Source organism: Bos indicus, chromosome 11, assembly GCF_029378745.1.
Source record: "Bos indicus isolate NIAB-ARS_2022 breed Sahiwal x Tharparkar chromosome 11, NIAB-ARS_B.indTharparkar_mat_pri_1.0, whole genome shotgun sequence".
NCBI classification, from domain to species: Eukaryota; Metazoa; Chordata; class Mammalia; order Artiodactyla; family Bovidae; genus Bos; species Bos indicus.
In genome coordinates this window covers 76,868,408-76,894,864 of record NC_091770.1, presented here as the reverse complement: position 1 = coordinate 76,894,864, position 26,457 = coordinate 76,868,408, and positions in this window count along the sequence as shown.

Sequence of the window (26,457 nt, the reverse complement as noted above, 5' to 3'; positions counted from 1 at the left end):
AGCTATTGGTAATGAGAACAGACTATCAATATTTATGAGTTGCTTCTGTGAAAACACAATTAACTGAAATATGATTTAAGATAATATAAAATGAATCAAACCCTTCCCAATGCACTGGCAGTAGCAAATTGAAAGATGGAATGGGAAAATAAGGTGTTTATGATAACAACAAAACACAGACCAATGGAAAACCTTGATAAGAAATGTGGAAAACTATAGAAATTTTAAAAGATTAAACTATTAGCTTATAAAGCATGATGATATATATCATGTTTCTAGATGGAAATATCAAACATTGTAAGGGTAGTATAGCTCCCTAAATCGAGATAATCCCAATCAAGATTTAAATTAGATTGTTTTGTTCTTTTTGGCAAGGAAATGGAAGACTTATAAAGGTAAAGAAAGAACTGATAATGTTGAAACAGAATGACACAAGTGATAAAAAAAATCATTTGTAATAGATATAAAATTATAACAACCAAGAGATAGTTGATGATGATGCTGTGAAAGTGCTGCACTCAATATGCCAGCAAATTTGGAAAACTCAGCAGTGGCCACAGGACTGAAAAAGGTCAGTTTTCATTCCAATCCCAAAGAAGGGTGATGTCAAAGAATGTTCAAACTACCACACAATTGCACTCATCTCACTCACTAGCAAACTAATGCTCAAACTTTTCCAAGCCAGGCTTCAACAGTACATGAACTGTGAACTTCAAGATGTTCAAGCTGGATTTAGAAAAGTCAGAGGAACCAGAGATCAAATTGCCAACATCCGTTGGACAATTGAAAAAGCAAGAGAATTCCAGAAAAACAACTACTTCTGCTTTATTGATTACACCAAAGCCTTTGACTGTGTCAGTTCAGTCAGTTCAGTTCAGTCGCTCAGCCGTGTCCAACTCTTTGTGACCCCATGAATCGCAGCACGCCAGGCCTCCCTGTCCATCACCAACTCCCGGAGTTCACTGAGACTCACGTCCATTGAGTCAGTGATGCCATCCAGCCATCTCATCCTCTGTTGTCCCCTTCTCCTGCCCCCAATCCCTCCCAGCATCAGAGTCTATTCCAATGAGTCAACTCTTCGCATGAGGTGGCCAATGTACTGGAGTTTCAGCTTCAGCATCATTCCTTCCAAAGAAATCCCAGGGCTGATCTCCTTTAGAATGGACTGGTTGGATCTCCTTGCAGTCCAAGGGACTCTCAAGAGTCTTCTCCAACACCACAGTTCAAAAGCATCAATTCTTCAGCGCTCAGCTTTCTTCACAGTCTAATTCTCACATCCATACATGACCACTGGAAAAATCATAGCCTTGACTAGACAGACCTTTGTTGGCAAAATAATGTCTCTGCTTTTGAATATGCTATCTAGGTTGGTCATAAGTTTCCTTCCAAGGAGTAACCGTCTTTTAATTTCATGGCTGCAATCTGCATCTGCAGTGATTTTGGAGCCACCAAAAATGAAGTCTGACACTGTTTCCAGTGTTTCCCCATCTATTTGCCATGAAGTGATGAGACCAGATGCCATGATCTTAGTTTTCTGAATGTTGAGCTTTAAGTCAACTTTTTTACTCTCCTCTTTCACTTTCATCAAGAGGCTTTTGAGTTCCTCTTCACTTTCTGCCCTATGGGTAGTGTCATTTGCATATCTGTGGTTATTGATATTTCTCCAGGCCATCTTGATTCCAGCTTGTACTTCATCGAGCCTGGCATTTCACATGATGTACTCTGCATATATTAAATGAGCAGGGTGACAATACACAGCCTTGAAGTGTTCCTTTCCCAATTTGGAACCAGTATGTTGTTGCATGTCTGGTTCCGACTGTTGCTTCTTGACCTGCATGCAGATCTCTCAGGAGGTGAAGATTGAAGGTGGGAGGAGAAGGGGATGACAGAGGATGACATGGTTGTATGGCATCAGTGATTCAATGGGCATGAGTTTGAGTAAACTCCAGGAGTTGGTGATGGACATGGAAGCCTGACATGATACAGTTCATGGGGTCACAAAGAGTTGGACATGACTGAGTGACTGAACTGAAGAGATAGTTGAATTGATGTAAGGATCAAAACACATGTTAATTGAATGGAATAGTTGGCCTTAAACTACACTACAGAATTTATTAGAATCTAATTATGATAAAGAAAGCAACATACACCAATAGGAAATTAATTATTCAATTATGGTATTGGGAGAATAAATGCATGAGAATGATGAGGTAGGGTTTTTTCCTTATATAGTCCATTAGTATGTATTCCATATATTTAAAGAACTGGTAGAAATAAAGATATTCTGCAAAGAACTCTACTAAAAGGAGTTTCCCTGGTGACTCAATTGGTAAAAAATCCGCTTGCAATGCAAGAGACTGCCTGCAGTGCAGGAGACCCTGGTTTGATCCCTGGGAAGTCTGGTGAGCTATACTCCATGGGGTTGCAAAAGAGTTGGACACAACTTAGTGACTAAACCACCACCACCAAACATACCCAACCTTGCATGTTCTTGTGTGCATATTTTGGAAGAATGATTTTTCTGAGTACAAATCAGTCACAAGATATCTAAAATATGTACTTTAGTAAAAACATAAAATGCAAGATAAATATTCTAGTTTTTTGAAGAATGTACAACCAGGAAACATCCTTTTTATATGTATATGTAGATTATTAATATATATATCTCTCTCACAATTTCAGTGATACACAATTGTCAATGAAAAGAGATTTAGGGGGATGAGAGTGGGATTAGGAAAAGGTCAAGGTGGGTTTCTGCTTAATTTTTGTTTTTCAGTATTTTACAAGGAGGAGAATCAATTTTGTTTGTGTAATTAAAATTAATTAGTTTTAAAGATAAAAATTAAATCCATGGATAACTTCATACAAAAATCATTGTATTATATGCACATTACACAATTTAAAAAGCAGAGCAAAAATTTATGAATCGAATGAAAAACTGAGATATTATTGCAATATATATTTTCACATTGAAAATGTCATTAAGAAACCTTTAAAAAAATGCTTCAATATAGAAGTGGCCACTTGATATGAACAATTTACAGAGGCCAGAAAATGCATTGAAAAGATCAATTCTGCAAGTAATCAGGGATGCAAATGAAAGTTATATTGATTTTTCACTCACCACATTGAAATAGATTTTTTAAATGTATTTCAATAGTAGAGAGAATGAATTTTATGAGCAGTTTTATACATTCCTAATGCGAGTATGAATTTGGGTAAGTTGACTATGAACCAGTTTATGTTTGTTTTTTTTTTTTTTAATTTACCAAAATCCTTAATGGAAATTTACCCTTTGCTCCAACAGTATTACTTTTCAGTTCAGTTCAGTTCAGTCCCCCAGTCGTGTCCAACTCTTCGCGACCCCATGGACTGCAGCACACCAGGCCTCCCTGTCCATCACCTTTGAGTAAACTCTGGAGTTTACTCAAACTCATGTCTATTGAGTCGGTGATGCCATCCAACTATCTCATCCTTTGTTGTCCCCGTCTCCTGCCTCCTTCAATCTTTCCCAGGATCAGGGTCTTTCAAATAAGTATTACTTTTAGTTATCTATTAAATTTTTAAGAGAGAGAGCGACAGGCAAGTGTTTGTACAAAATGATTATTGCATCAAAATTTATCATAGTATAAAAAATGAAAGCAATTCAAGTTCCAAACAATAGAGGACTTTAAAATGCAGAATATCTGCATGAGGCCCTGATAGGCACTAATTAAAAATCATGTCGTAGAAGACTATCCTCCATCATCATAATAAGTGAGAAAGTAGAATACAAAACTGTTAATCGGTTTTTGTTTTAGGCTCCTCTGTCTATGGAATTCTCCAGCAAGAATACTGGAGTATGTGGTCATTCCCTATTCCAGGGTATCTTCCCAACCCAGGGATCAAACCCAAGCCTTCCACATTGCAGGCAGATTATTTACTGTCTGAACCACCAGGGAAGCTCTTTATTTAATAGGCATACATTGAATGCTCATCAAAATCCTTGCACAAAATAGCATCAAGTAATCGAAGTGCACATGTGTGTCCAAGTATGTGTAGACATGGAGATAAAGCAATATATATTTTGGTTATTTGTATGTAATTATATATAATTGATTTAAAGGTATTATTCATTTTCTTCATTAAACTCTTCTGCTCTTAAATGTTTTTCTTTTTAGTGAGCGTCCACTGTTTTCACCATCAGAAAAAGAAAAACAAGCATTAAAAATAAACAAAGCACACATCCCCTTCCTTGGTAAGTTTCTGCGCTTTTGCTGACAGCCCTGCATCCGCCAAACATTCAAACAGGCAATTCTGACAGATTCTGGAGGCATTTAACAGGCATTTTTATGAGCATTTAATGACCAAATATTTACAAATTCTCACGACACCTCTGTGAAATAGGTAAAGGAAGTGCATCATTCCTTCAAAAAGCAAGTTGTGTTTGAAGTTACTCCTTCACTAATCTTGTCAAGACTGTCAGATCGCCCCCATGCTACAAATGGCGATAGTTGAGATACCGCCATTACAGTTCCTAGTAATACAAATAGTAAAATGCCACAATAACCAGAAATAACTTTACCCGAAGGGGAAACTGATGCCTGCTTTGGTCACCTATGTCCTTTGTAGGGTCAACAAAGTCCCCACAGATTCCCCAAATCCATCTCCATGGATTCACTGACACAGGGACTGAGGCACCACATCCTTTCTCTCATTATTGAAGCAAATGTACGTTGAACACCTGCTTTCACAGCTGCTGGCTATAACGGCGGTGAAAAACAGCAAAACCTAAGTTTATGACTTCAGGGTGCTCACAATCCAGTGTAACTGAACCTGGTGTTCCCCCTCCCTCTCCTCTTCCCAGGCCTCCCAAAAACTCAGAGAGTGGTGTCCCTAAAGTCTTAGCTTCTTCAGAGTTTCCAGGACAATCTAGATATGAAATAGGACTATAATGAATACGCACGTATCTTTTGCTGAAAATTAAAGCACACTGCTAACTGGTCCTGTGATAGACTATCCCAACCTCCTTTGTGGTCTGGCATTACTTTCGGAGACTACATCCTGCCAATCAAACCCTAAATCTGATGCCAATAGAACAGTGCTGGTGAATATGGTAGCCACTAGCTACATATGGTGGCTATTTAAACTCAAATTACAATTAATTCAGAAGTTCAGTTCCCAAATTAGCCACCATTCAAAGAATCAATTACCACATGGCTGGGGCCATTGTATTGGGGAGGACAAACAGAAACATCATTGTGAAAGGTCTGTTGGGTGGCACTGCTCAATAGTTGTACTTGGATTTGCATTGTTTGTTAAATCGAAACTTTCCACATCCCCCACCTGTGCTCCTGAATCCTGTTGTCTAGTCTGTCTTCTCAGATGTAGGCTCTTCCCTAAATACCCCAGCCTTCGTCTCGGTAATGAAATACTCAGGAGAATACTGCTAAGCGACTATGTTTATGAGATTCTCAGTCCACATTTTCACTATGTTCTTCCCACCTTGCATTTTAAATGGGCACCAACTTTTGAATTGTGGCTGAGTCTGCCATGCACAGATCTTTAAGGCAGTTTGGACCACTTTCTACTTTAGAAAGTGAGTGAGTGAGTGTGTGTGTGTGTGTGTGTGTCCGACTCTTTGTGACCTAATGGAATGTAGCCCACCAGGTTCCTCTGTCCAAGGAATTTTCCAGGCAAGAATACTGGGGTGAGTTGCCCTATTTCCTACTCCAGCAAATAAATCTTCCCAACCCAGGACTGAATCCACGTCTCTTGTGTCTCCTGCATTGGCAGGTGAATTCTCTACCACTGCACCACCTGGGAAGCATTTCAGAGTTTAATTCCACTTAATAGTAACCTATTCATCTTCCCACTATTCATTTTCTTACTGTTGTTCCCAACCCTGTTCTCAGCCTCTCAGGGTTGCCTCATCCCTGGACCTCACATTTATTTATAATATTCCTGGTTCCAATCACATCTCCCATCTGTCTGTAATTTATATTCTTTGTAGGAGAAACTTTCCTCTGGCTTCCTTCAAAGGTATACTTACCAATTAACATTGTCCTCAAGACTTGCAGGTATAAACATTTATCCCCACAAAGTACCTGAACTTAAATGAATTTCCTTGAACCTAGACTTGACTGCCACTTTTAGAATCCAAGTTCTTTGACCCAATCTTCTCCCACGGTCCTAGACTATATTTGTAGGAAGATCTTTTTCAAGGTTCTCCCTCCCTCCCCTCTTCCAGTCCCAGGAACTGCCAGAATAATATGCCTTGCATCTAAGTCTTAAATCATTCATCGAACAACATCAAAAGCTCCTATGTCTTGAGCACAGCACTACAATAAGAGAATATCCAGAGAGGAATGAAACCTTTCCTTAAGGAGATCACTATGTAATTATGACATGAAATTCTTTGACATGGAAAGAAGCCTTTCTTTCTGCTGTAAGAGATCATGTTCAGAATATAAGTAAAGCTTAGAAGAAGCAAATCACTGATCACAAATTTACTTCTGTCATAAATGAGAAGACTGGTTCAGAAATGAGGAGGCCATTAAAAAAAATGATGGAAATAAAAAAAAAAACTTTGCAAAGTTAGTTATCTTTGTGAGATTCTGGTTTTCATATATTTATGCTTTTTTAAAAAATATAAAAATTATGACTGAGGAAAAGAATATTTGCAGGGTTTCCTTGGTGGTCTAGTGGTTGAGAATCCACCTGCCAATGCAGGCATCACAGGTTTGATCACTGGTCCAGAAAGATCCCACTTGCCACAGAGCAACCTGCGCGCCACAGCTACTGAAGCCCACGTGCCTAAAGCCTGTGCTCCACGTGAAAAGCCACTGTGATGAGAAGCCCGTGCTCCGCAATGAAGAGTAGTCCCTATTCACTGAAACTAGAAAAAGCCCATATGCAGAATGAAGACCCAGCACAAACAAAAGTAAATAAATAAAAATTTAGAGGAATATTTGCAAATTTTCATTCTTGGGTAGTCTGGATTGCTCTGATCAATTAGAAGCATTTCAACTTTAGATTCATCTTGACCATTTCCTTGAGTCCCTCCAAGCTTGGTCTCAGTATAGATATTCCTCCTTATTCAAGGCACCCTGTTAATGAGTTTTATGATCTCAGACTGGTCTATTCTGAATACTCATTCATTCATTTATTCAGCACGCATTTGTTAATTATCCAGACAGTGTTAACCCCTGTCCTGGGTGTCAGGAACACAGTGATGGGCATGAGAGACAAATCCCTGGTTCCCAAACATGACACTCCGATAAACTGATAAATAAATATTAACATATCTGGTACTGAAAGCTGCTAGGAAAAATACAGTGGTGGGGGAATGGAAATCAGTTGTTTCTTAGGGTATTTAGGGACAAGCTTTTTGAGGAGGTGGCATCTGAGTAGATAGCAAAATGGAATGAGATGGTAAACTGTATGGATTTGGGAGGAGTGTCTCATACAGAGAGAAAAACTAATGAAAAATCCCAAAGGAGGGGAGTGGTATACACTAGTTTATGTTTTCAAAGGATTTTTCCAGCTTCTGTGTGGATGATAGACTCCTGGCAAGACAGAAGCAAAGACACTGTTAAGAGGCTGTGCATCCTTCAGGTGACTCAAAGCTATTGTAAGTCCCACACGTCCAGTACTCCTGAGTCATTCTGAACCCTAAGTAGGATGTATTTTTTTTCCTTATCTATCCCCTGTAATTTATTCTCAGGAATATATGTGTTTTATGTGTCTGTTTTGTCAATGTTAACCTTAAAAGCTCAATCATAATATTTTGTTGCAGGGATAGGAAAAGTAGTTCAATTTGATACTGTTTAGCCCTCAATTACTGAATCACAGCAGTGCTTACTGGAAATGGCATTAGTTGCTATAGTCTTGGTGTTTGTATTTTTACATGAAAAAGAGTAACTCCAGCATGGCCATCACCCCATTGCCAAGAATAAAAGCCCAGTTTCACCAGGGCATATCAAGACTGCCTTCCACTGGTCCGTCTTTTTGGCATTTGTGGGAGCTTATATATATATATATATATCAGAGAAGGCAATGGCACCCCACTCCAGTACTCTTGCTTGGAAAATCCCATGGACGGAGGAGCCTGTTAGGCTGCAATCCATGGGGTCGCTAAGAGTCGGACACAACTGAGCGACTTCACTTTCACTTTTCACTTTCATGCATTGGAGAAGGAAATGGCAGCCCACTCCAGTGTTCTTGCCTGGAGAATGCCAGGGACGGGGGAGCCTGGTGGGCTGCTGTCTATGGGGTTGCACAGAGTTGGACACAACTGAAGTGACTTAGCATAGCATATATATATATATATATATATAGGATCACAAAGGTGGATCCTATATATATATGATATATATATATATAAATATATATTTATTTATAAATAAATATATTTATTTATATATAAAGGATCTCACACACACACACACACACACATATATATATATATATAGAGAGAGAGAGAGAGAGAGAGAGAGAAGGCAATGGCACCCCACTCCAGTACTCTTGCCTGGAAAATCCCATGGACGGAGGAGCCTGGAAGGCTGCAGTCCATGGGGTCCCTGAGGGTCGGACACGACTGAGCAACTTCACTTTCACTTTCCACTTTCATGCATTGGAGAAGGAAATAGCAACCCACTCCACTGTTCTTGCCTGGAGAATCCCAGGGACAGGGGAGCCCCGTGGGCTGCCGTCTATGGGGTCGCAGAGTCAGACACAACTGAAGCGACTTAGCAGCAGCAGTATATATATATATATATATATATATATATATATATTTTTTTTTTTTTAATTCACAGAATACCTAGAGACATTTACCCTTTCCAACGTAAAACCTTGGGTGAGACCATAAAAATTATATTCATGCCATCTTTCCTAATGAAAGCAAGCATATGCTTTCTTCATTAAAATGGCAGAATGGTAAACATAGACAAAATACATTAGTTACCATTAGCAACTGTATCAAAATTAGCAAATTTAGGTTATACTTGAAAAATTATATATATATATATATATATATATATATATACACACACACACATATATTTTAGTAATCATTTCCCCAGTATGAAGGCTCAATGCAGTTTGATGGGAAGGTCTAAAAATACACTTTCTGCATAAAAATCAGTTGAAGCAAATTAGCTGTTAAGATGAGAAATTTTAAAACAGGGCTGATAATAAAAAAAAATATAATTTGATTCTGCTTCCACAAAGATGGTATTTTTTTGTACAAAAAAGTCTTGAATGTAATGATAATAAACACAACTGAGTTTAAGTTCTTTTAATTTTACTTTGATACATTGTTTTGACTTTATTATGGGCTTTGGCCTACAGATTATTAAAAAAAAACTTGAGCTCTGTTTCAGCATTATTAGAGAGATTTAAGTCTAATGTTGATAGATTATTCATTTTGGATTTTATGATGCCATAGTCCCTCATATGTCACTACAAATGGAGATTTTAGCACTTTCATATGTGTATTTGACTAGTGAGAGAAGATCATAAAGCTGAGGATTGTGTGCTTAAGTAGCAGGTTTATTTGTGGAATATTTTTTCAAACATAAAAGTTATTATTTCTTATCACCCACATACTGTCATTAGTATAAGTAATTTACTGAATTTTTATCAACCTGTGTTCTGGTACCTAATATGAGACAGACATGAGATTTCTTATTGAAGGCATTCGGTTGTGCAGTGCTCTTCTCAGGAGGAGTGGATAGAAAGTCTGAGATTAATGATGTTTGGGGTAAAAAGTTAATAGCTTATTCGCCTGCATAGTTAATGCTTGGCTGTTGGTGACTGGATACTGATCTAGTCAGGACGCCTGTAATCCTGGAATTTTGCCATTGGCACAGTGCTCGCCTTCTATACTTTCTTTGGGTCATTATTCTTATTAGCTTGGTATAGGTAGAAAACAAATTATAGTTGAGTTTTATTTGTTTCAGAATTGAGGTCAGATAGCATGAATCCTTGCATGCACTGTTAAGTGAATCTTTGTATGATTTAATCGGATTGTTAACAGCACTTTGCACTAAGTAGCTTACTGCAGAAAATTCAGAATTCTGACTTCCTTAACTCACGTAACATGATAAATTCAGGAAAAAAAATACTACATCATGGGACAATTGATCCTGCTAACTTGATTTTTCCAGAACTGGAAAACATCATCTTAGGCAACACACATATGTAACTGTGTTCAATAAAGGCTCCAGCGTCTTTAAGCATCTGATATATGGCATGCACTGAGCTAGTTGGTTACACCAGCAATAAATATTTATCGGGTATGGTGCAGTTCATTTGTTATTGATCCTCCCATTGCTGTATTATCAACATTTCATTATTAACATGATGGTAACAATATCCAAAAAGCAAAGTTATTTCAGTTTCAAGGAAGGAGTTGTGAGAGAGGAGATCATTAAAATAAGGCACAAACCAGAGCCAAGGAACTTGGCAGGATGGTGGGTTCTGTCTGTTTGTCTTCTGAGAAACACTTTTCTGTGCTTATGAACCAATATGGAGCAATACCCTAGTGTTTTTCACACTCCACGTTGCTCCATTTGTGTTCCATTTCCCTGTGAGGAAAGTGAACCAAGGAAGTTGGCTTCTCCTTAGGTTACGTGCCCTACCGTGATGACTCAATAAAGCTACCCCTTCTATTCTGGCTAAAGTGCAAAGGTGACATGTGATCTAGGTGAATCGGATGGTATCAGCCTCTGAAGTATCTGGAATTGAATTCTATTCAACAAGTTTTCTTTACATTGGCCTCTGAAAACCCAATTCCAACGAATTCCTCTCTTAGTGGATGTATTACTTCTAGATGAACAGTGAGGAAGCACAGCTATTGTCAGGGCAATGGTGATACTGAGTTTCTTTTCTGGCTTGAGTCTCCAGAGCACTGAGATCTGAATACTTGAAGAGCTGTTGATACAGTTTCACACTAAATAGGTGTACTCCACTGCCTATAGTATGTATCACTGCAACAATTCTCTCTGTCCTATTAAGAGATATAAGAAGCTTTTGCAATATAAAGATCATTGATGGGTTTACCATTTTGTTATGTATTTTTCTAGACAACCCTATCCAGTGCTTGTACATTATATTTAACTTGACAACATGGATATAAAAATGAATTCAATAAACTGAGTCTTAGTGAGACATTATTTTCCTTCAGAGTTACATTAAAAATTTGATGGAGCAAGTGTCCCATATTCCATTTTTTGTAGATGAAGAAACTGAAAATCAGAGATGGTTAATGACTTTCCCAAAGTCACAAAGCTATTATTGGTAGGTATCAGGATATAGTCCATGGAGTCACAGAATCAGACATGATTTAGCAACTGAGCATGCGCAAGATCAGGATATCCTTTTCTCATTTCCGCTAATCAGTCACTGAATGTGTGATACCCTGCAACCCTTTTCTTGGCCCTAGGGTTGTCTGAACCTGCTCAAGTTTTTCCTAGTACGCATATGGTTGCTGAAGGTACACAGTCACCTCTCCATGTCTTTTAACTAACTCATAAGGATTAATTTCTGAGCCAAATAGCACTACATCTGCCACTGGAAGCCAGAGGGTTATAAAGGCAAGGACACAGATTAGAAATGGAAGGAACTGTCTAATTGCGGACATTCACATTTTAGAGTGTACAGAACAGAAAGTACCCGATTATGGAACAAAACAACTGGGAGCATGCTTAACCTCAGGCATTGAGAGAAAGAGCAGTCCAGAGGGTGCAGTATGTTTCCAAAGTGTCCTTAGGTAGCAAACTGAGACCAGAAAGCAATAAAGAGGAGGTACATGTAGAGTAACTAGAGGAAGTCTGATATAGTCCCTTTAAAAGATAGTGTATGTGAACATCCTGGACCAGAAAGTGAGGGATGCTCAAGGATTCATGGGGTGTGTCAAAGGACATAGGAGCCAGCTTGTAGGGACTTGCAGTGATCAAAGCTGGGCCTCAAAAGTAATGATAGTTGCTGCTGCTGCTAAGTCGCTTCAGTTGTGTCCAGCTCTGTGACCCCATAGACGGTAGCCCACGAAGCTCCCCTGTCCCTGGGATTCTCCAGGCAAGAACACTGGAGTGGGTTGCCATTTCCTTCTCCAATGTATGAAAGTGGAAAGTGAAAAGTGAAACTGAAGTCGCTCAGTTGTGTCCGACTCTGGGCGACCCCATGGACTGTAGCCTACCAGGCTCCTCCGTCCATGGAATTTTCCAGGCAAGAGTACTGGAGTGGGGTGCCATTGCCTTCTCCAAATGATAGCAGTGTTTTATAATTTAATGAATAAAGCAAGAATTAATAAGTGCATAGAGTAATAAATAAATAAAGGAATGAATCTATAAATAAATGAAAAAGAGAAAAGTCTTCCTTTCCATGGAATTCTCCCTAATAGTTATTAGAGAAGTGGTGGAGTTAGAAAATTAGTATTGGATGCTAAAATTAGCAGGTGAATGTTTGTTGAGAGATAGAGTGATTACATCATCTCAACCACAAATTACTTAGCACCTCTTCATAAATTACATTATTTTTAAAGGGAAAATAGTAATCTTACAGTGAAGGACAACAATTTAACCAAGTGATTCAAAGCTAATATCACCAATATACCAATACTGGGATGAATCCCTAACATGTGTCTCTTACTGTGACACACTTAGACATTAGATTGCATATATAATACTTCTGCCAAAATGCATAATCTGAATATAAAGAGAATCAAATATTGGACAAGCAACAACCAAGAGCAATGCTACAGAATAACTAGCACGTGCTCTTCAACAGTTCTAGGTCAAGAAAGAAAATAGAAAGGTTGAGTAACTGTTCCAGATTAAGGGAGAACAAAGAGACAAGATTCTGAATTAGACCCTGAACTGGGAAAAATAGTTAAAAGGAAATTAATGGGGGAAATTAGTGATATTTAAATGTGGACTCTTAGATACTAGTATTACCTCAATTCTTAATTTTCTGATTTTGATACTGAAATATTTGGGGGAAAGGGGACACAATGTCTTGAGCTTACCCTCAAATGAATGAGAAAAAATAATATGCATACATGCATGTAAAATAATATATGGGAGAGGAGAGAGAGAATGATAAAATAAATGGGTCAGAATAAAAATGCTTGGATAATTGGAGTAAGGGTTATGCATGAGTTTCTTATACAATCCTTGCAGCTTTTCTGTAAGACTGAAAGTATATCAAAATTAAAAATTTCCAAAATCATGCACATTATGTTTCTGACTAGATTCCATTACAATAAGGCATGAAAAATTCTAACTACGTTAAAGAATTAAAACACTGCTGAAAGCAAATAAGACAGTGAACTAAGGGGTGTATAAGCCTTGTTCAGTTGAATCAGGCTGAAACGGAAGTTTGTGTTAAGACAGATTGTAGATGCACAGCTTATAATGAGCTCCCATATTCATGCCCCAATAACTGGACTCATCAGAACATATTTTCTTCAGCTGTGAAAATAGTATCATAATAACTAACTTGCAAGGGCTTTTTGTTAGGTTGTTTAAAATAACAGATATACAGCAACCAGGATTGTGCCTGACACATAGAAAATACTCAATAAATATTGCCCATTTAATATCCATCTCCACTGGATTTCCCAGATTTTATTTGGATGTCACTTGTAAAATTTCTCTAATTCCATCTCAAGGCTATTCACCCTTGAGCCCATGGCAACTTATTCCTGAAACTTAGGCTACTGTTTCATGACCCATAAGAAATAGCTCCTATAATAACCCTGAAGGGAAGAAATATAACACTTGAGAGTTAGGATAATAATGAACACTTTTCTTTCCATTTCAGAATTATTCAAATGTATAGTCAATGGATCCCAGTGGAAGCATATTTCTCTCTTTAATTTCTGCCTGAAGACTTTGTACCACGTTTTTCCCTTAGAACAAACATGGGAAAGTGTTCTGGGAAAAGGAGTATTTTAGTGAATCAATAAGTAGGATGTTTTCTTTAAAAGGACTACAAATTCTTTCCATGTTTTTTTTCCTTAGTAACATGGGTGCACATGTTTAGAATCTAATCAGCCAAATTAATAGACTCCAGTGGCAAAGAAGTAAATTGAGAACTTGGATTTTGGCATTTTTATATTACTTCCATAATGGGTATTTCTATTGCTTGTGATGTTTTAATTTTATTCTACAAATGTAGTGAACACTAGCACTGGTATAAAAATGAAGGGTGTACCTCAAGAAGTAGAAAAACACTCTTTACCCCCAAATTATGCTGTGCATATGTCTTCCTTTCACAAATCATGGACAAGTACAATGTGATGAAAAGGTAAAATGAGTGACGCATAATATATGACATAGAAGTTGAGAAATTTAATTGAGCCAAATGGAGAAACCAGCAGAATTCAAGAGTCTTAGGGGGAAGGGTGGATGTGGCAATTACAGATTTCAGATACAACTTGGTTAGTATTACTTCCTGTCTCCTGGGTAACTTCGCTTAAGTCACTTAACAATTGTTCTGTGCATTGAAATTACATCTATACTAATCAAAAAAATTTGTTCAAATAATGCCAGGCATAAACTTTAATAAATTTATGATGGGGTACTTATCTCTGTGTTTGAGCCTATTGGCAAGCCTGTTGTTCCTTAGACACCATCACTTAAAATTATGCACAAAAATGCCCCATTCCTTTGTGTAGCTGCCTGGTAGAATTTGCCACTTATACCAATCAGTTCCGACCACTAGTCAATCAAGTAGCAAGCATGGGAGAAATAAAACTCAATCATGCATTTAATAAATATTTGCTGAATCAAATTAGTAGTTTTAAGAGAGGCAGGATGTAACATGGAAACAGAACTGGATTTATAGCCAGACAAATGGCAATTAAATTCTATCTCCCACTTTAAAAATATGTGACCTTGTTTATTCATCTGTAAAATGGGAGTAGTTATGCCTTCAGAACCAATCTCACAAACTGTTTTGAAGGTTAAATTTAATGCATATAAACTTATTTTCTAATAAGTGTATGTCTGTGTGTCAGAATAATTCCTTTCTTTTCAGTAAAATCATATTAGTCACATGTTACATTATTAAATCATTGCTTATTTTATATCCCTACTATATAGTTTTAGGTTGCCTAAGCAGAGACATTCAGAGAAGGCAATGGCAGCCCACTCCAGTGTTCTTGCCTGGAGAATCCCAGGGGCGGGGGGGCCTGGTGGGCTGCCATCTGTGGGGTCGCACAGAGTCAGACACGACTGAAGCGACTTAGCAGCAGCACGCAGAGACATTATTTTGCCAACAAAGGTCCATCTAGTCAAGGCTATGGTTTTTCCAGTAGTCATGTATGGATGTGAGAGTTGGACTATAAAGAAAGCTGAGCGGCAAAGAATTTATGCTTTTGAACTGTGGTGTTGGAGAAGACTCTTGAGAGTCCCTTGGACTGCAAGGAGATCCAACCAGTCCATCCTAAAGGAGATCAGTCCTGGGTGTTCATTGGAGGGACTGATGTTGAAGCTGAAACTCCAATACTTTGGCCATCTGATGAGAAGAGCTGACTCATTTGAAAAGACCCTGATGCTGGGAAAGATTGAGGGCAGGAGGAACAGGGGATGACAGAGGATGAGATGGTTGGATGGTATCACCAACACAATGGACATAGGTTTGGGTGACCTCCAGGAGTTGGTGATGGACAGGGAGACCTGGCATGCTGCGGTTCATGGGGTCACAAAGAGTCGGACACAACTGAGCAACTGAACTGTACTGAACTTAGTACTTGTGACTTACACAAAAGTAGGAATAAAACTTATAAGAAACAACTGAATTATTTTTCAGAAAAGGGACAGACTTCTAGCTCCTCTAAGAGAATCATTTAACACTGAGGGTAGGAGAGGCCACAGATGAAAGAATTCCAAAGTATAGCATGTCGAGGAGTGATGCTCATGTAGCTCATAAAGCTTAAATCCCCTCCAGTAAAAAAATACCTCTGGGAGGCCTTGTCTGTGTAACATTGTAGTGGCTACTGCCACTTGGGTCAAGTGAAGCTGGTTGTGCTATTCTGGTTATTATTGCCTAAGCCAAAGTCAAGAGTGTTTGGACTAACTGCAAAAAAACAAATAAAAAGACTAAATTTCTTTTAAATGAAAAATTACTATAATGTAAGCTCAAAGAAGGTAGGATATTGTTAAAAAAACAATGGAACCCTAATACCTAGAACACTGTTGGGTACAAATAGCTTGTTAACTTAATGTAAAAAAAAAAAAAAAAAAAGTTCTGGTGAAAAATTCCCTGCTGGTCAAGTGGCTCAGACTCTATGCTCCCAGTATAGGGGACCTGGGTTTAATCCTTGATCAAGGAACAAGTTCTCACATGCTGCAACTAAGAGTTTGCTTGCCGCAACAAAAGATCTGGCATGCTACCATGAATATCAAAGATTCCACCTACAGCAACTAAGAGCCAGCACAGCCAAATAAATAACTAAAAATAATTTTTAAGAATTCTTCTGATATATATATACAATGGAATATTACTCAGCTATTAAAAATAATGCATTTAAGTCAGTTCTAATGAGGTGGATGAAACTGGAGCATATTATACAGAGCAAAGTAAGTCAGAAAGAAAAACACCAATACAATACATTAACACATATATATGGAATTTAGAAAGATGGTAATGATGACCCTATATGCGAGACAGCAAAAGAGACACAGATGTAAAGAACAGACTTTTGGACTCTGTGGGAGAAGGCAGGAGTGGGATGATTTGAGAGAATAGCATTGAAACATGTATATTACCATATGTGAAATAGATTACCAGTCCAGGTTCGATGCATGAGATAGGGTGCTCAGAGCTGGTGCACTGGGATGACCCTGAGGGATGGGATGGGGAGGGAGGTGGGAGGGAGGGTCAGGATGGGGAACATATATACACCCATGGCTGATTCATGTGAATGTATGGCAAAAACCATAATATTGTAAAGTACTTGGCCTCCAATTAAATTAAAAAAAAATTCTGCTCAGGGGGTGAGCCATAGTGAAGAGTGATCCATAAAGACACTCTTTGAAAGTGTCGGTGGTAGATGACTCATGACAAGCCACTCAACACTGTACTGTTCCTGTGTTGATACTCTAAATGTTTTCATTTTCTTTTAACTGAGGTAATATAATCTCATATTCTGAGAAGAAATGAACCAATCCTTCATATCCATGCAGGAACTCCCTAACTATGTATCACAGAAGGATTTGATCCTTGCAGACTTCAACAGCTCAATTATTACAAAGAGAAAAACAACTCTTTCCTTGGGTACTCAATAGAAAAATGCAATTTTTGTTCTACCTAAAGCCAGGATGCGAAGAGCTGACTGATTAGAAAAGACCCTAATGCTGGGAAAGATTGAGGTCAGGAGGAGAAGGGGGCAACAGACAATGAGATGGTTGGATGGCATCACTGACTCAATAGGCATGAGTTTGAGCAAACTCCAAGAGATAGTGAAGGATAGGGAAGCCTGTCATGCTGCAGTCCATGAGGTCGCAAAGAGTTGGACAGGACTTAGTGACGGAACAACAAAGCCAGGAAGCCTTTCAATATTGTTCCTGCTACGGCAGCAGAAAGTATTCTGCAGAAACCCACATACAAGTAATTGGTGGACAGCAGTAGCAGAATGTTTGCCCTGGAAGAGCAGGGCCCTGACTGTTCTCTTTCTTGTTGTTGTCCCTGTTGTTGAGTTGCTAAGTCAGGTCCAACTCTTTTGTGACCCCAAGGACTGTGGCCTGCCAGGCTCCTCTGTTCATAGGATTTCCCAGGCAAGAATACTGGAGTGGGTTGCTGTTTCCTTCTCCGGGGGATCTTTCTGACCCAGGGGTCAAACCCACATAACCTGCATTGCAGGTAGATTCTCTACCACTGAGCCACCAGGGAAGCCCTCTTTCTAAAATAGCAATAAATACTACCAGAAATGGTCAGAACAATGGAAGTAATGTCAATGAGTTCTCTTAATGGAAACCAAAGTGTTTGTACTTTAAATCCTGAATTCTGTAATATTAATACAATGCTCTGAAACAAAGGGGGAAAAAAAAGGAGGAAGAGATGAGGAAGAGGGAGGGGGAGGGAAAAGGGAAGAGGAAGAAGAATGACAATGGCTCTCACATAGATGATCTTCCGACTGGAGAATTAAAGAATCAGGACTAGAGACACAAGCAAAATCCATATCAAAATCAACTCATTACAGAACATTAGTATTAGATTTAATACAAGAGTCACAATGCAATGATTTCTGATTGAAAAGTGTCTATATTCCCAAGTTATATGTTTAGCAAACAGCATACAATTCGCATTCTGTAGTACATGCTTAATTATGTTCAACTAAATCTTTGCCATCTTAACGTTGACAGATAAATTCTAATTTAAGGAAAGACATGAGAGCAAGTGTACCCACTTGTATAAGAATTCTTACAAATTCTTATAAAGTAATAACAACAAAAATATATTGTAGCCAACCATGTCTATGGTAATTCAGTAAATGAAATGGTTACATGTTCCAGAATAACTGAGGAAAACCTCCACAGAGTAACCTGATGAGTTACTCTTGTTGGAGTAAAGCTACTAAAGTTGAGTAAGCCTAAAGCTGAGGTGTTGAATTTTGGGAAACACGTATAAAGAATTAACCCAAGGTAATGAAATTCATGCTTCTTTCTTCTTATATTGAATGACTAGGTTCTAGACTAAAGGATCGGAGAAGGCAATGGCAACCCACTCCAGTGTTCTTGCCTGGAGAATTCCAGGGACGGCAGAGCCTGGTGGGCTACTGTCTATGGGGTTGCACAGAGTCGGACACGACTGAAGTGACTTAGCAGCAGCAGTAGCAGACTAAAGGATCAGAGAAGGCAATGGCAACCCACTCCAGTACTCTTGTCTGGAAAGTCCCATGGACGAAGGAGCCTGGTGGGATGCAGTCCATGGGGTCGCAAAGAGTCAGACACCACTGAGCGACTTCCCTTTCACTTTTCACTTTCATGCATTGGCGAAGGAAATGGCAACCCACTCCAGCGTTCTTGCCTGGAGAATCCCAGGGACGGGGGAGCCTGGTAGGCTGCCGTCTACGGGGTCGCACAGAGTCGGACAAGACTGAAGTGACTTAGCAGCAGCAGCAGCAGCAGCAGCAGCAGACTAAAGGATATCTATCATGCTGAAGAATTTAACCCAGACCCATATTATTTGCTGTTTTGATAAGGATATACATTAGAAATAAACCTGAAAATCCAGTAGAGTTCATAAGCATTTCAGGATGCTGTCTTACATTTTATTTATATTCTTCTAAATTATTAGGTACCAATGTGCCAAGCTGTTTGACTGTAAAAAAGGAAAAGAAAAAAAAAAAAAAGAAAAAGAAAAGGAACTGACTTTTTCCTGAGGGATTATTTTTTCCTACCCATGTTCCTATCAGAGTATATGGTACTTGCAGAAAATAACAACTAATTATGTGGTTTCCGTTATAAATTTCCTACCACTATTTCGGATGAATATCCCTTGTTATCTTCAAAAGGTTATACAGCATTTGAAATTCAAAAGGAAGGTGTTACCTGCTATCTTGCATAAATCTCTAACAATTGCAAATGGAATATATTATCGTCAGATCCGATTACTTATGTCCAATCTTGCCTCATCCTAGCATTTGTAAAGGTAAATTCATAGCAACTTGCTTCTTTTTTTCTTGGAATTCAAAATTGTGCATATAAATAAGAGGACCCATGTTGTACAATTCCACACAGATTGTCTTTTTCCGTTACTGCTCTCATATGAGTACATTACACTGAATAGTGAGAAGGGCTGGAAAACTTTATTAACCCTAACTGAAATGTAACAGCAGATTCTTTTTAAATTCATGTAGGGGAAAACAAATACCAACTTTATTCCTACTATTCAATAGAAAAATTACAAATACACACAATACTTGTTTGAATGCTCCTTGATTCTGTAAGGTCATTGTATTAAGAGAATGATATGAGATTTTATACTGAAATCTCTTTGTTGGGAGTTTTCCAGAGTGTAAATCCATTTGGACTGTAATTTGTATCTTCTTAACAATGCAAATAAGTATATTGGAATTACCTTGCTCAGTTGAGCAAATATTTATTGGGTACCTACTCTTTCTAATCACCACGCTAGGTTCTGGAGCGGGGGGACAGGAGGTCAAGCAGGGTCCTATCCCTGTCAAGTTCACAATTGAGTTGGAAAGAGAATGAATAAATTTAAAATTCCCTTGGGTTGTAACAAGTTTAGCTAGAAGCGGGGTTTGGATAATTGTAGGGTTAAGTGTGATTCATAATCAGAATAAATTGGGGATATTTAAAAGAATAAAGATTGCTATCCCCATTCCAGATTTACTAATCTAGAATATTTTGGAGTATTACCCAAGGATATGTACACTTACAATGCTCCCTGGAGGAACCTCCCTGGTGGTGGTCCAGTTAAGAATCTGATTTCCAATGCCAGGGACACGAGTTTGATCCCTGGTCAGGGAATTAATATCCTACATGCCATGGGGAGATTAAGCCTGTATACCACAGGTACAGAGCTCTTGCACTCTATAGCCTGTGTGACACAACAAGAACAGCCCACATACCACAAGTGGAGAAAGCCCACGTGCTGCAACAAAGACCCAGCACAGCCAAAAAATAAAGTAAAAAAAAAAAAAAAAAATTAAATGTTCCCTGGATAATAATGATGATAAGTTTGGGAAACATCAGACCAGATGATTTTTAACATCCTCTGAAAGCTTAGAAGACTGGGATTCTATAACTGAACTTAGGAAGTTAAAAATGAAGAAACAATATGGGGGTTAAAACCTATATACATATTCAGGCTTATCATGAATGAAACATGAAGCATTTTCCCCAATTCGTTTCCAACCAAGTCAATGAAAATCTGTATCAGTAATATGCCTGTTACCCACAAGAGGGCTCCCTGGAAAAAAAACAAAAACAACTCAAATCAAAATATCACAAAGCTTGATCTATTTAGAACAACCACAATGATGCACTTGTTCACTGTAAAACATGCTTACAATATATTATGGGCAATGTTTGAACCTTATCTAAAGGGACTTATGCTAAATTACCAAGACCCTTATTTAGTCCATAACTTTTAAAGCATAGAGCCAGAAGATTATTGTTAGAATATATGGTTAATACATCATATATGGTAAGCACTAAAGATACACAATCCTCTTCATTTTCTGATTTTTTTTCTTATAAAGTCAATTTGTACACAGCTCATCTATTTTCTTTATGTTTTGAGCCTTGCACACTCTAAGGCTTAACCAGTATGTAGACAGGAACAATACATGGGGTTAAATTACTAACACTGCCGGCAGTGATCTTGCTGAGGCACCAGTAAGGCCATTGAGAGCACAGATAATATTTTTAAGTATCCAAATCTGGCTCTTGTCCCTGATTCTGTGGGACACTTGTCCAGAGTTTAATCTACGGGAAGTGCAGAGGACTTTTAGGCAGGACATTTTAGGGGCTGGCCAGCCTGCTTCAGGGATGTTCCATGAACATATCATTGAAGATTCAGAGTCACAACAGTTTTCCCCTACCTCCTCTTTCACTTGGCTGCTCTCCAATTACATTTTATTCAGGAAAAGTCGCTGGATCTATGTTAGCCTCAGGACAACATTTAAATTCACGTCACTGGAGGCATTCAATTTCTACAATCAGGGGTTTCCTTAGAGCTGCCCCAGTGATGCATACTCATCTTGCCACTCTGACTCTGCACATCTGAAGAGTAGCACCATATGCTATGTGGACAGTGGTCACATTGGGATCCTTGGCACTGAGCTTCCCATGTTCCTTGGTTCGATAAGACATTGGTATGAGGTGATGATCTGAGATTGGACTACTCTGAGTGAAGAAGAGCTAATTCGTTAACCATCACTGTCTATTTACCAAATCACGTGTTTACCTGGAGCAGAAGTGGCAATGACATATTTACTGTAGCTAATTTTGATATCATTTGCAGGAGGAAAGAAGATAATCCCCTGGCTTCTGAGAGCTCACGTATCACCTGGCAGATTAAATATGAGAATTGTATTACCTGAATGGAGAAAGAAGGTAACTGAACTGTACAAACTCATTTAGAAGTGTATGGATTCTGTGTTGCAATATATATTGATTGGCTATTGTGGGACTTAAAACCTTAATCTGTTTTGCTAACATAACAGCATGCAAAGCTGTTGGGCATATAATTTACTGCATATACATAACACAGTGCAGGTAATGGCACCACCTATCTCAATCTTACAGTCAGTCACTAGGTGCCTATACTGGGTCAGGTTTCATGCAGAGAGTAGCAGGGGTTTTACAGGTAAGTAGAATTCCCTCTGACTCTTTAACCGCCCTTCAGGAGCTCCGAGTGACCTGAGAAAGGAAAGGTGTATGTAATGAGATCTGTGTGGACAGAGCATGAGTAACAGCACTGAATATATTCTTTTCTTTTTTTGACTTGTGGGATCTTAGTCCCCGACTAGGAATTGAACCCAGACCCTCAGGGGTGAAAACACAGAATCCTAACCACTGGACTGCCAGGGAATTCCCAGGGCTGAGACTTCTATGATGGGAAATGGGATAAGGCAGGAAGTCAAAAAGGGGAAGAACTGTATGGGCAGAGGTAGAATGTATGCCTGAGGTCATTTTAAAGGATACTTAGCAACAAGCACGAGAGATGTGACAACCACAGCTGCCACCACACTCTTTGTGGTTGTACATTTCACACATACACAAAAATGCAGGCCACTTTTTCTCAAGTCATCATCTCTTTGGAAATCACTCTGCTGTTTCTGTCTTTGGGAGGAGTCATGCTCTATACATGGTAGGCAGACCTTCAAGGTGATCTCCAAGATATTTGCTCCCTGTTGCTCCTGTGATCAGGTTCCTTATTATATATCGAAAGGGAGACTATCCAGGTGAACCTAATCTACTCACGGGAGCACTTTATTTATTTTTTAATTTTTATTTGCTTATTTATTTTTGGCTGTGCTGGATCTCCGCTGCTGTGCTGGCTTTTCTTTAGTTGGTCGAGCAGGGGATATCCTATAGTCATGGTGCATGGGCTTCTCATTGCGGTGGCTTCCTTGTTGTGAAGCATGGGCTCTAGAGCTGGTGGGCCTCAGTGGTTGGGGCTCCTGGGCCCTAGAGCACAGGCTCAGTGGCTCCGCAGCATGTGGGATCTTCCTGGATCAGTGATCAAACCAATGTCTCCTGCATTGACAGGCAGATTCTTTACCACTGAGCCACAAGGGAAGCCCATGTGAGTCCTTTAAAAGCAGAGATTTTTCTCAGGCTGCAGGCAGAAGGAAAATCAGAGAGATTCCAATGGTGAGCGGGAATCAGTGGGCTCTACTGGTTTGAAGATAGAGGGGCCACATGAGAAGGAATATAGATGACCTTAAGGAGCTGAGATGGGCCCTTGCTGATAGCCAATGAGGAAATGGGAACCTTAGTCTTATATAGCCCATATAACTGAATTACGCCAGCAGCTGGAATGAATCTAGAAGCGGGTTCTTACTCAGAGCATCCAGGTTAGTCCAGTCTAGCAGATACCTTGATTTTAGCCGTCTGATACCCAAAGCAGAGAGCTCAGTCGCCTGCTTGGACTTCTGACCTACATTACTGGGAGATAATAAATAGATATTGTTGAAGATCACTGAGTTTATGGTAACTCCTTATACAGTAACAGAAAATGAATACACCACGTATGGGCATGCTTGCATTATGCCTAGATTCCCTGTTCAGCATTTTAACTTGTCAGTTCCTTTGCATATATATTCTAAAATGACAGTGACAGCTAAAGAAGAATAATGCTGTCTTGTGTATAGACAGATGAAATGCCTGTCTCTCCATCATTAAAACACTTTGGTTGCTTTTGGGGAGCTGGGGGTTGTTGCAAGGAGCCACCTGCCTTCTGAGGTCGCACCTGTATGGAGACCATTTACCTACCTAAGGGAAGTAGCTGAAAAACTACAGGAGGAAATCGTGGCCCAAATGGCCTGACATTAAATTCAGTTCTCCATCTTAAATTGACTCTTTGATGTCGCTCAGTGAAGCTCAGTGAAATGTACATTTAACATTCTTAGTTCTGTATATTTTGATCTTTCCATCTGACTCTGGTATGTTTGTGCCTCTCCCCTCTGGAAGAGTTGGTTTGCTTTTATTCCACTTATTTTTATTCTGTAGAATACTTGAAGTGGTTTTGGGAGCCTATGAGGACAGTGTAATGCTTCCCTAACAGACATTCCAGATGGCCTAACCATTTAGGACAGGAAATGCAGATCCCTGCCACAAGAATTTTTGGAAGTCCTGCCATTTTCTCAGGATCTGGCTGGGATGTGGGCCAGACCCCTGAAGGCTCAGACTTCTGCTAATACCTCTTTTTCCCTGCGGAACTGCCAGAACTGGAGGAAATACTTTATTTTCCCCTTCAGAATGCACTTACAGCGTCAGCCTGAAACTTTTTGTAGTCTTAGGAATCAAATGCAGTGTAAGCTGCCCTTTCACTGGAGTTGGTTGATAATGTCTTCAGAATCCTCTCTCTTTCAGTTCTTGCAGAGTGTAACTCCTTCTCCCTTGTGATCGCACTTCTGCCAGAAGAACGAACAAGCACCACTCTGAACTTTTGACCTGGTACTTTCAGTGCATTTGAATCCATAAAACGCAGAGAAAATGGCCTTTGTCGTCACTAACTTTCTCCTGCTCATCTACTAACGGGTACAGTATAAGGGTCCCTGGCAAGGCAGTCTGGGGTATACTTGACATAGCCAGGACAGGACTGTCACATGGTGTTTAGACTTCCTTATTAAACCCTAGGTATAGCACCATGACTCCCCAGTCCACAAGGGATTTTATTGAACAATTCTGGCCCACTGGCCTTAATCTGTATCTTAAGTGCGATCCATTTCTAAAAGCTGCTCTTTGAAGTTGGTAGGAGCTCTATATGTAAAGGGCTTCCCAGGTGGTACTATAAAGCTCCTGCCTGCCAGTGCAGGAGAGGCAAGAGACTCGGGTTTGATCCCTGGGTTGGGAAGATTCCCTTGGAGGAGGAAATGGCAACCACTCTAGTATTCTTGCCTAGGGAATGCCATGTACAGAGGAAACCGGAGGGCTACAGTCCATGGAGTTGCAAAGAGTCAGACATGACTGAAGCGACTTAGCATGCACGCACATACATATAAAAGTTCTATTTTGCAAATAAGATCATCTCTACCACTTTTCTGGGCTTCCATGGTGGCCCAGATGGTAAAGAATGTGCTTGCAGTGTGGATACCTGGGTTTGCTCTCTGGGGTGGGAAGATTCCCTGGAGGAGGGCATGGCAACCCACTCCGGTATTCTTGCCTGGAGAATCCCCATGGACAGAAGAACCTGATGGGCTACATCCATGGGGTTGCAAAGAGTCAGACACAACTGTGCGACTAAGCACAGCACACACAGCACATACCACTTTTCTAGATTCTACAATATATACACTGTTGATGCTAGTTATGACATAGATAACTAAGGAGACCCTACTGTGTGGGTCAAGGAACTCTACTCAGTGCTCTGTGGTGATCTAAATGGGAAGGAAATCCAAAAGAGAGGGGATTTATGTATACATCTAGCTGATTCACTTTACAGTAGAGACTTACACAACATTGTTAAGCAACTATACTCCAATAAAAATTAATTTAAAAATAAAAATTATTTTTAAAAAATAAATAAGTAAATATAGCCATGTTTTGCTCACTCTTGGTAATGTACCATTACCAAGTAATGCACCATTCCTTGATGCAACCTTCACAGACAATCAGCACAGCATTGCAAAAGGCACCTCAACCAGGGAACAAGGATGTGGCCAGGAGGGGAAGGAAGAGGAAGGACTTTGTGCTCTGAAGCTGCAGGCATGGGAGATGGAAGCCAAATATAGAAGGGTCCTGCTGCTGAGTTGCTCCATGTGACTGCCACCTACCCTTTTCTCCTTTTGTAAGAGGGACAGCAGGCCTTTGCTTTCCAACTTTACAGGTTATAAAACTATGATTCAGAGAGATTGGTATTGCTTCAGAGCCCTCGGGGTGTCTCCCTTTAGGTTAGATTGTAAATGACTGTGAAAATGTGTCTATCTTCTGTGGTCTCAGTTTCTATCAATAGCTTTTCATCACACCCACTTTCATTTTTCCCCATCCTCCAAGAAGTCCCTGGGGTCATTATACAATTTAAAAGAGCAACACTTAAGAGCTTGGACAACTATTGGCACCAGTGGAGTTAACTGCACATAATTTTGCATCAACAAGAGCTGGATTTAAATGTAAATTCATTTTCCAAATGATTTGTTGGAAGAATACTTCCAGAAGAATACTATTTGTATGTTTTTTGTCTTTGGAGATTTTCTTAGCCTTTTTACTCTTATCTCAAATCATAGCCCTTCTTTCTTTCTTATAAATCCTCAAAAAATTCTACTGCCTTAGT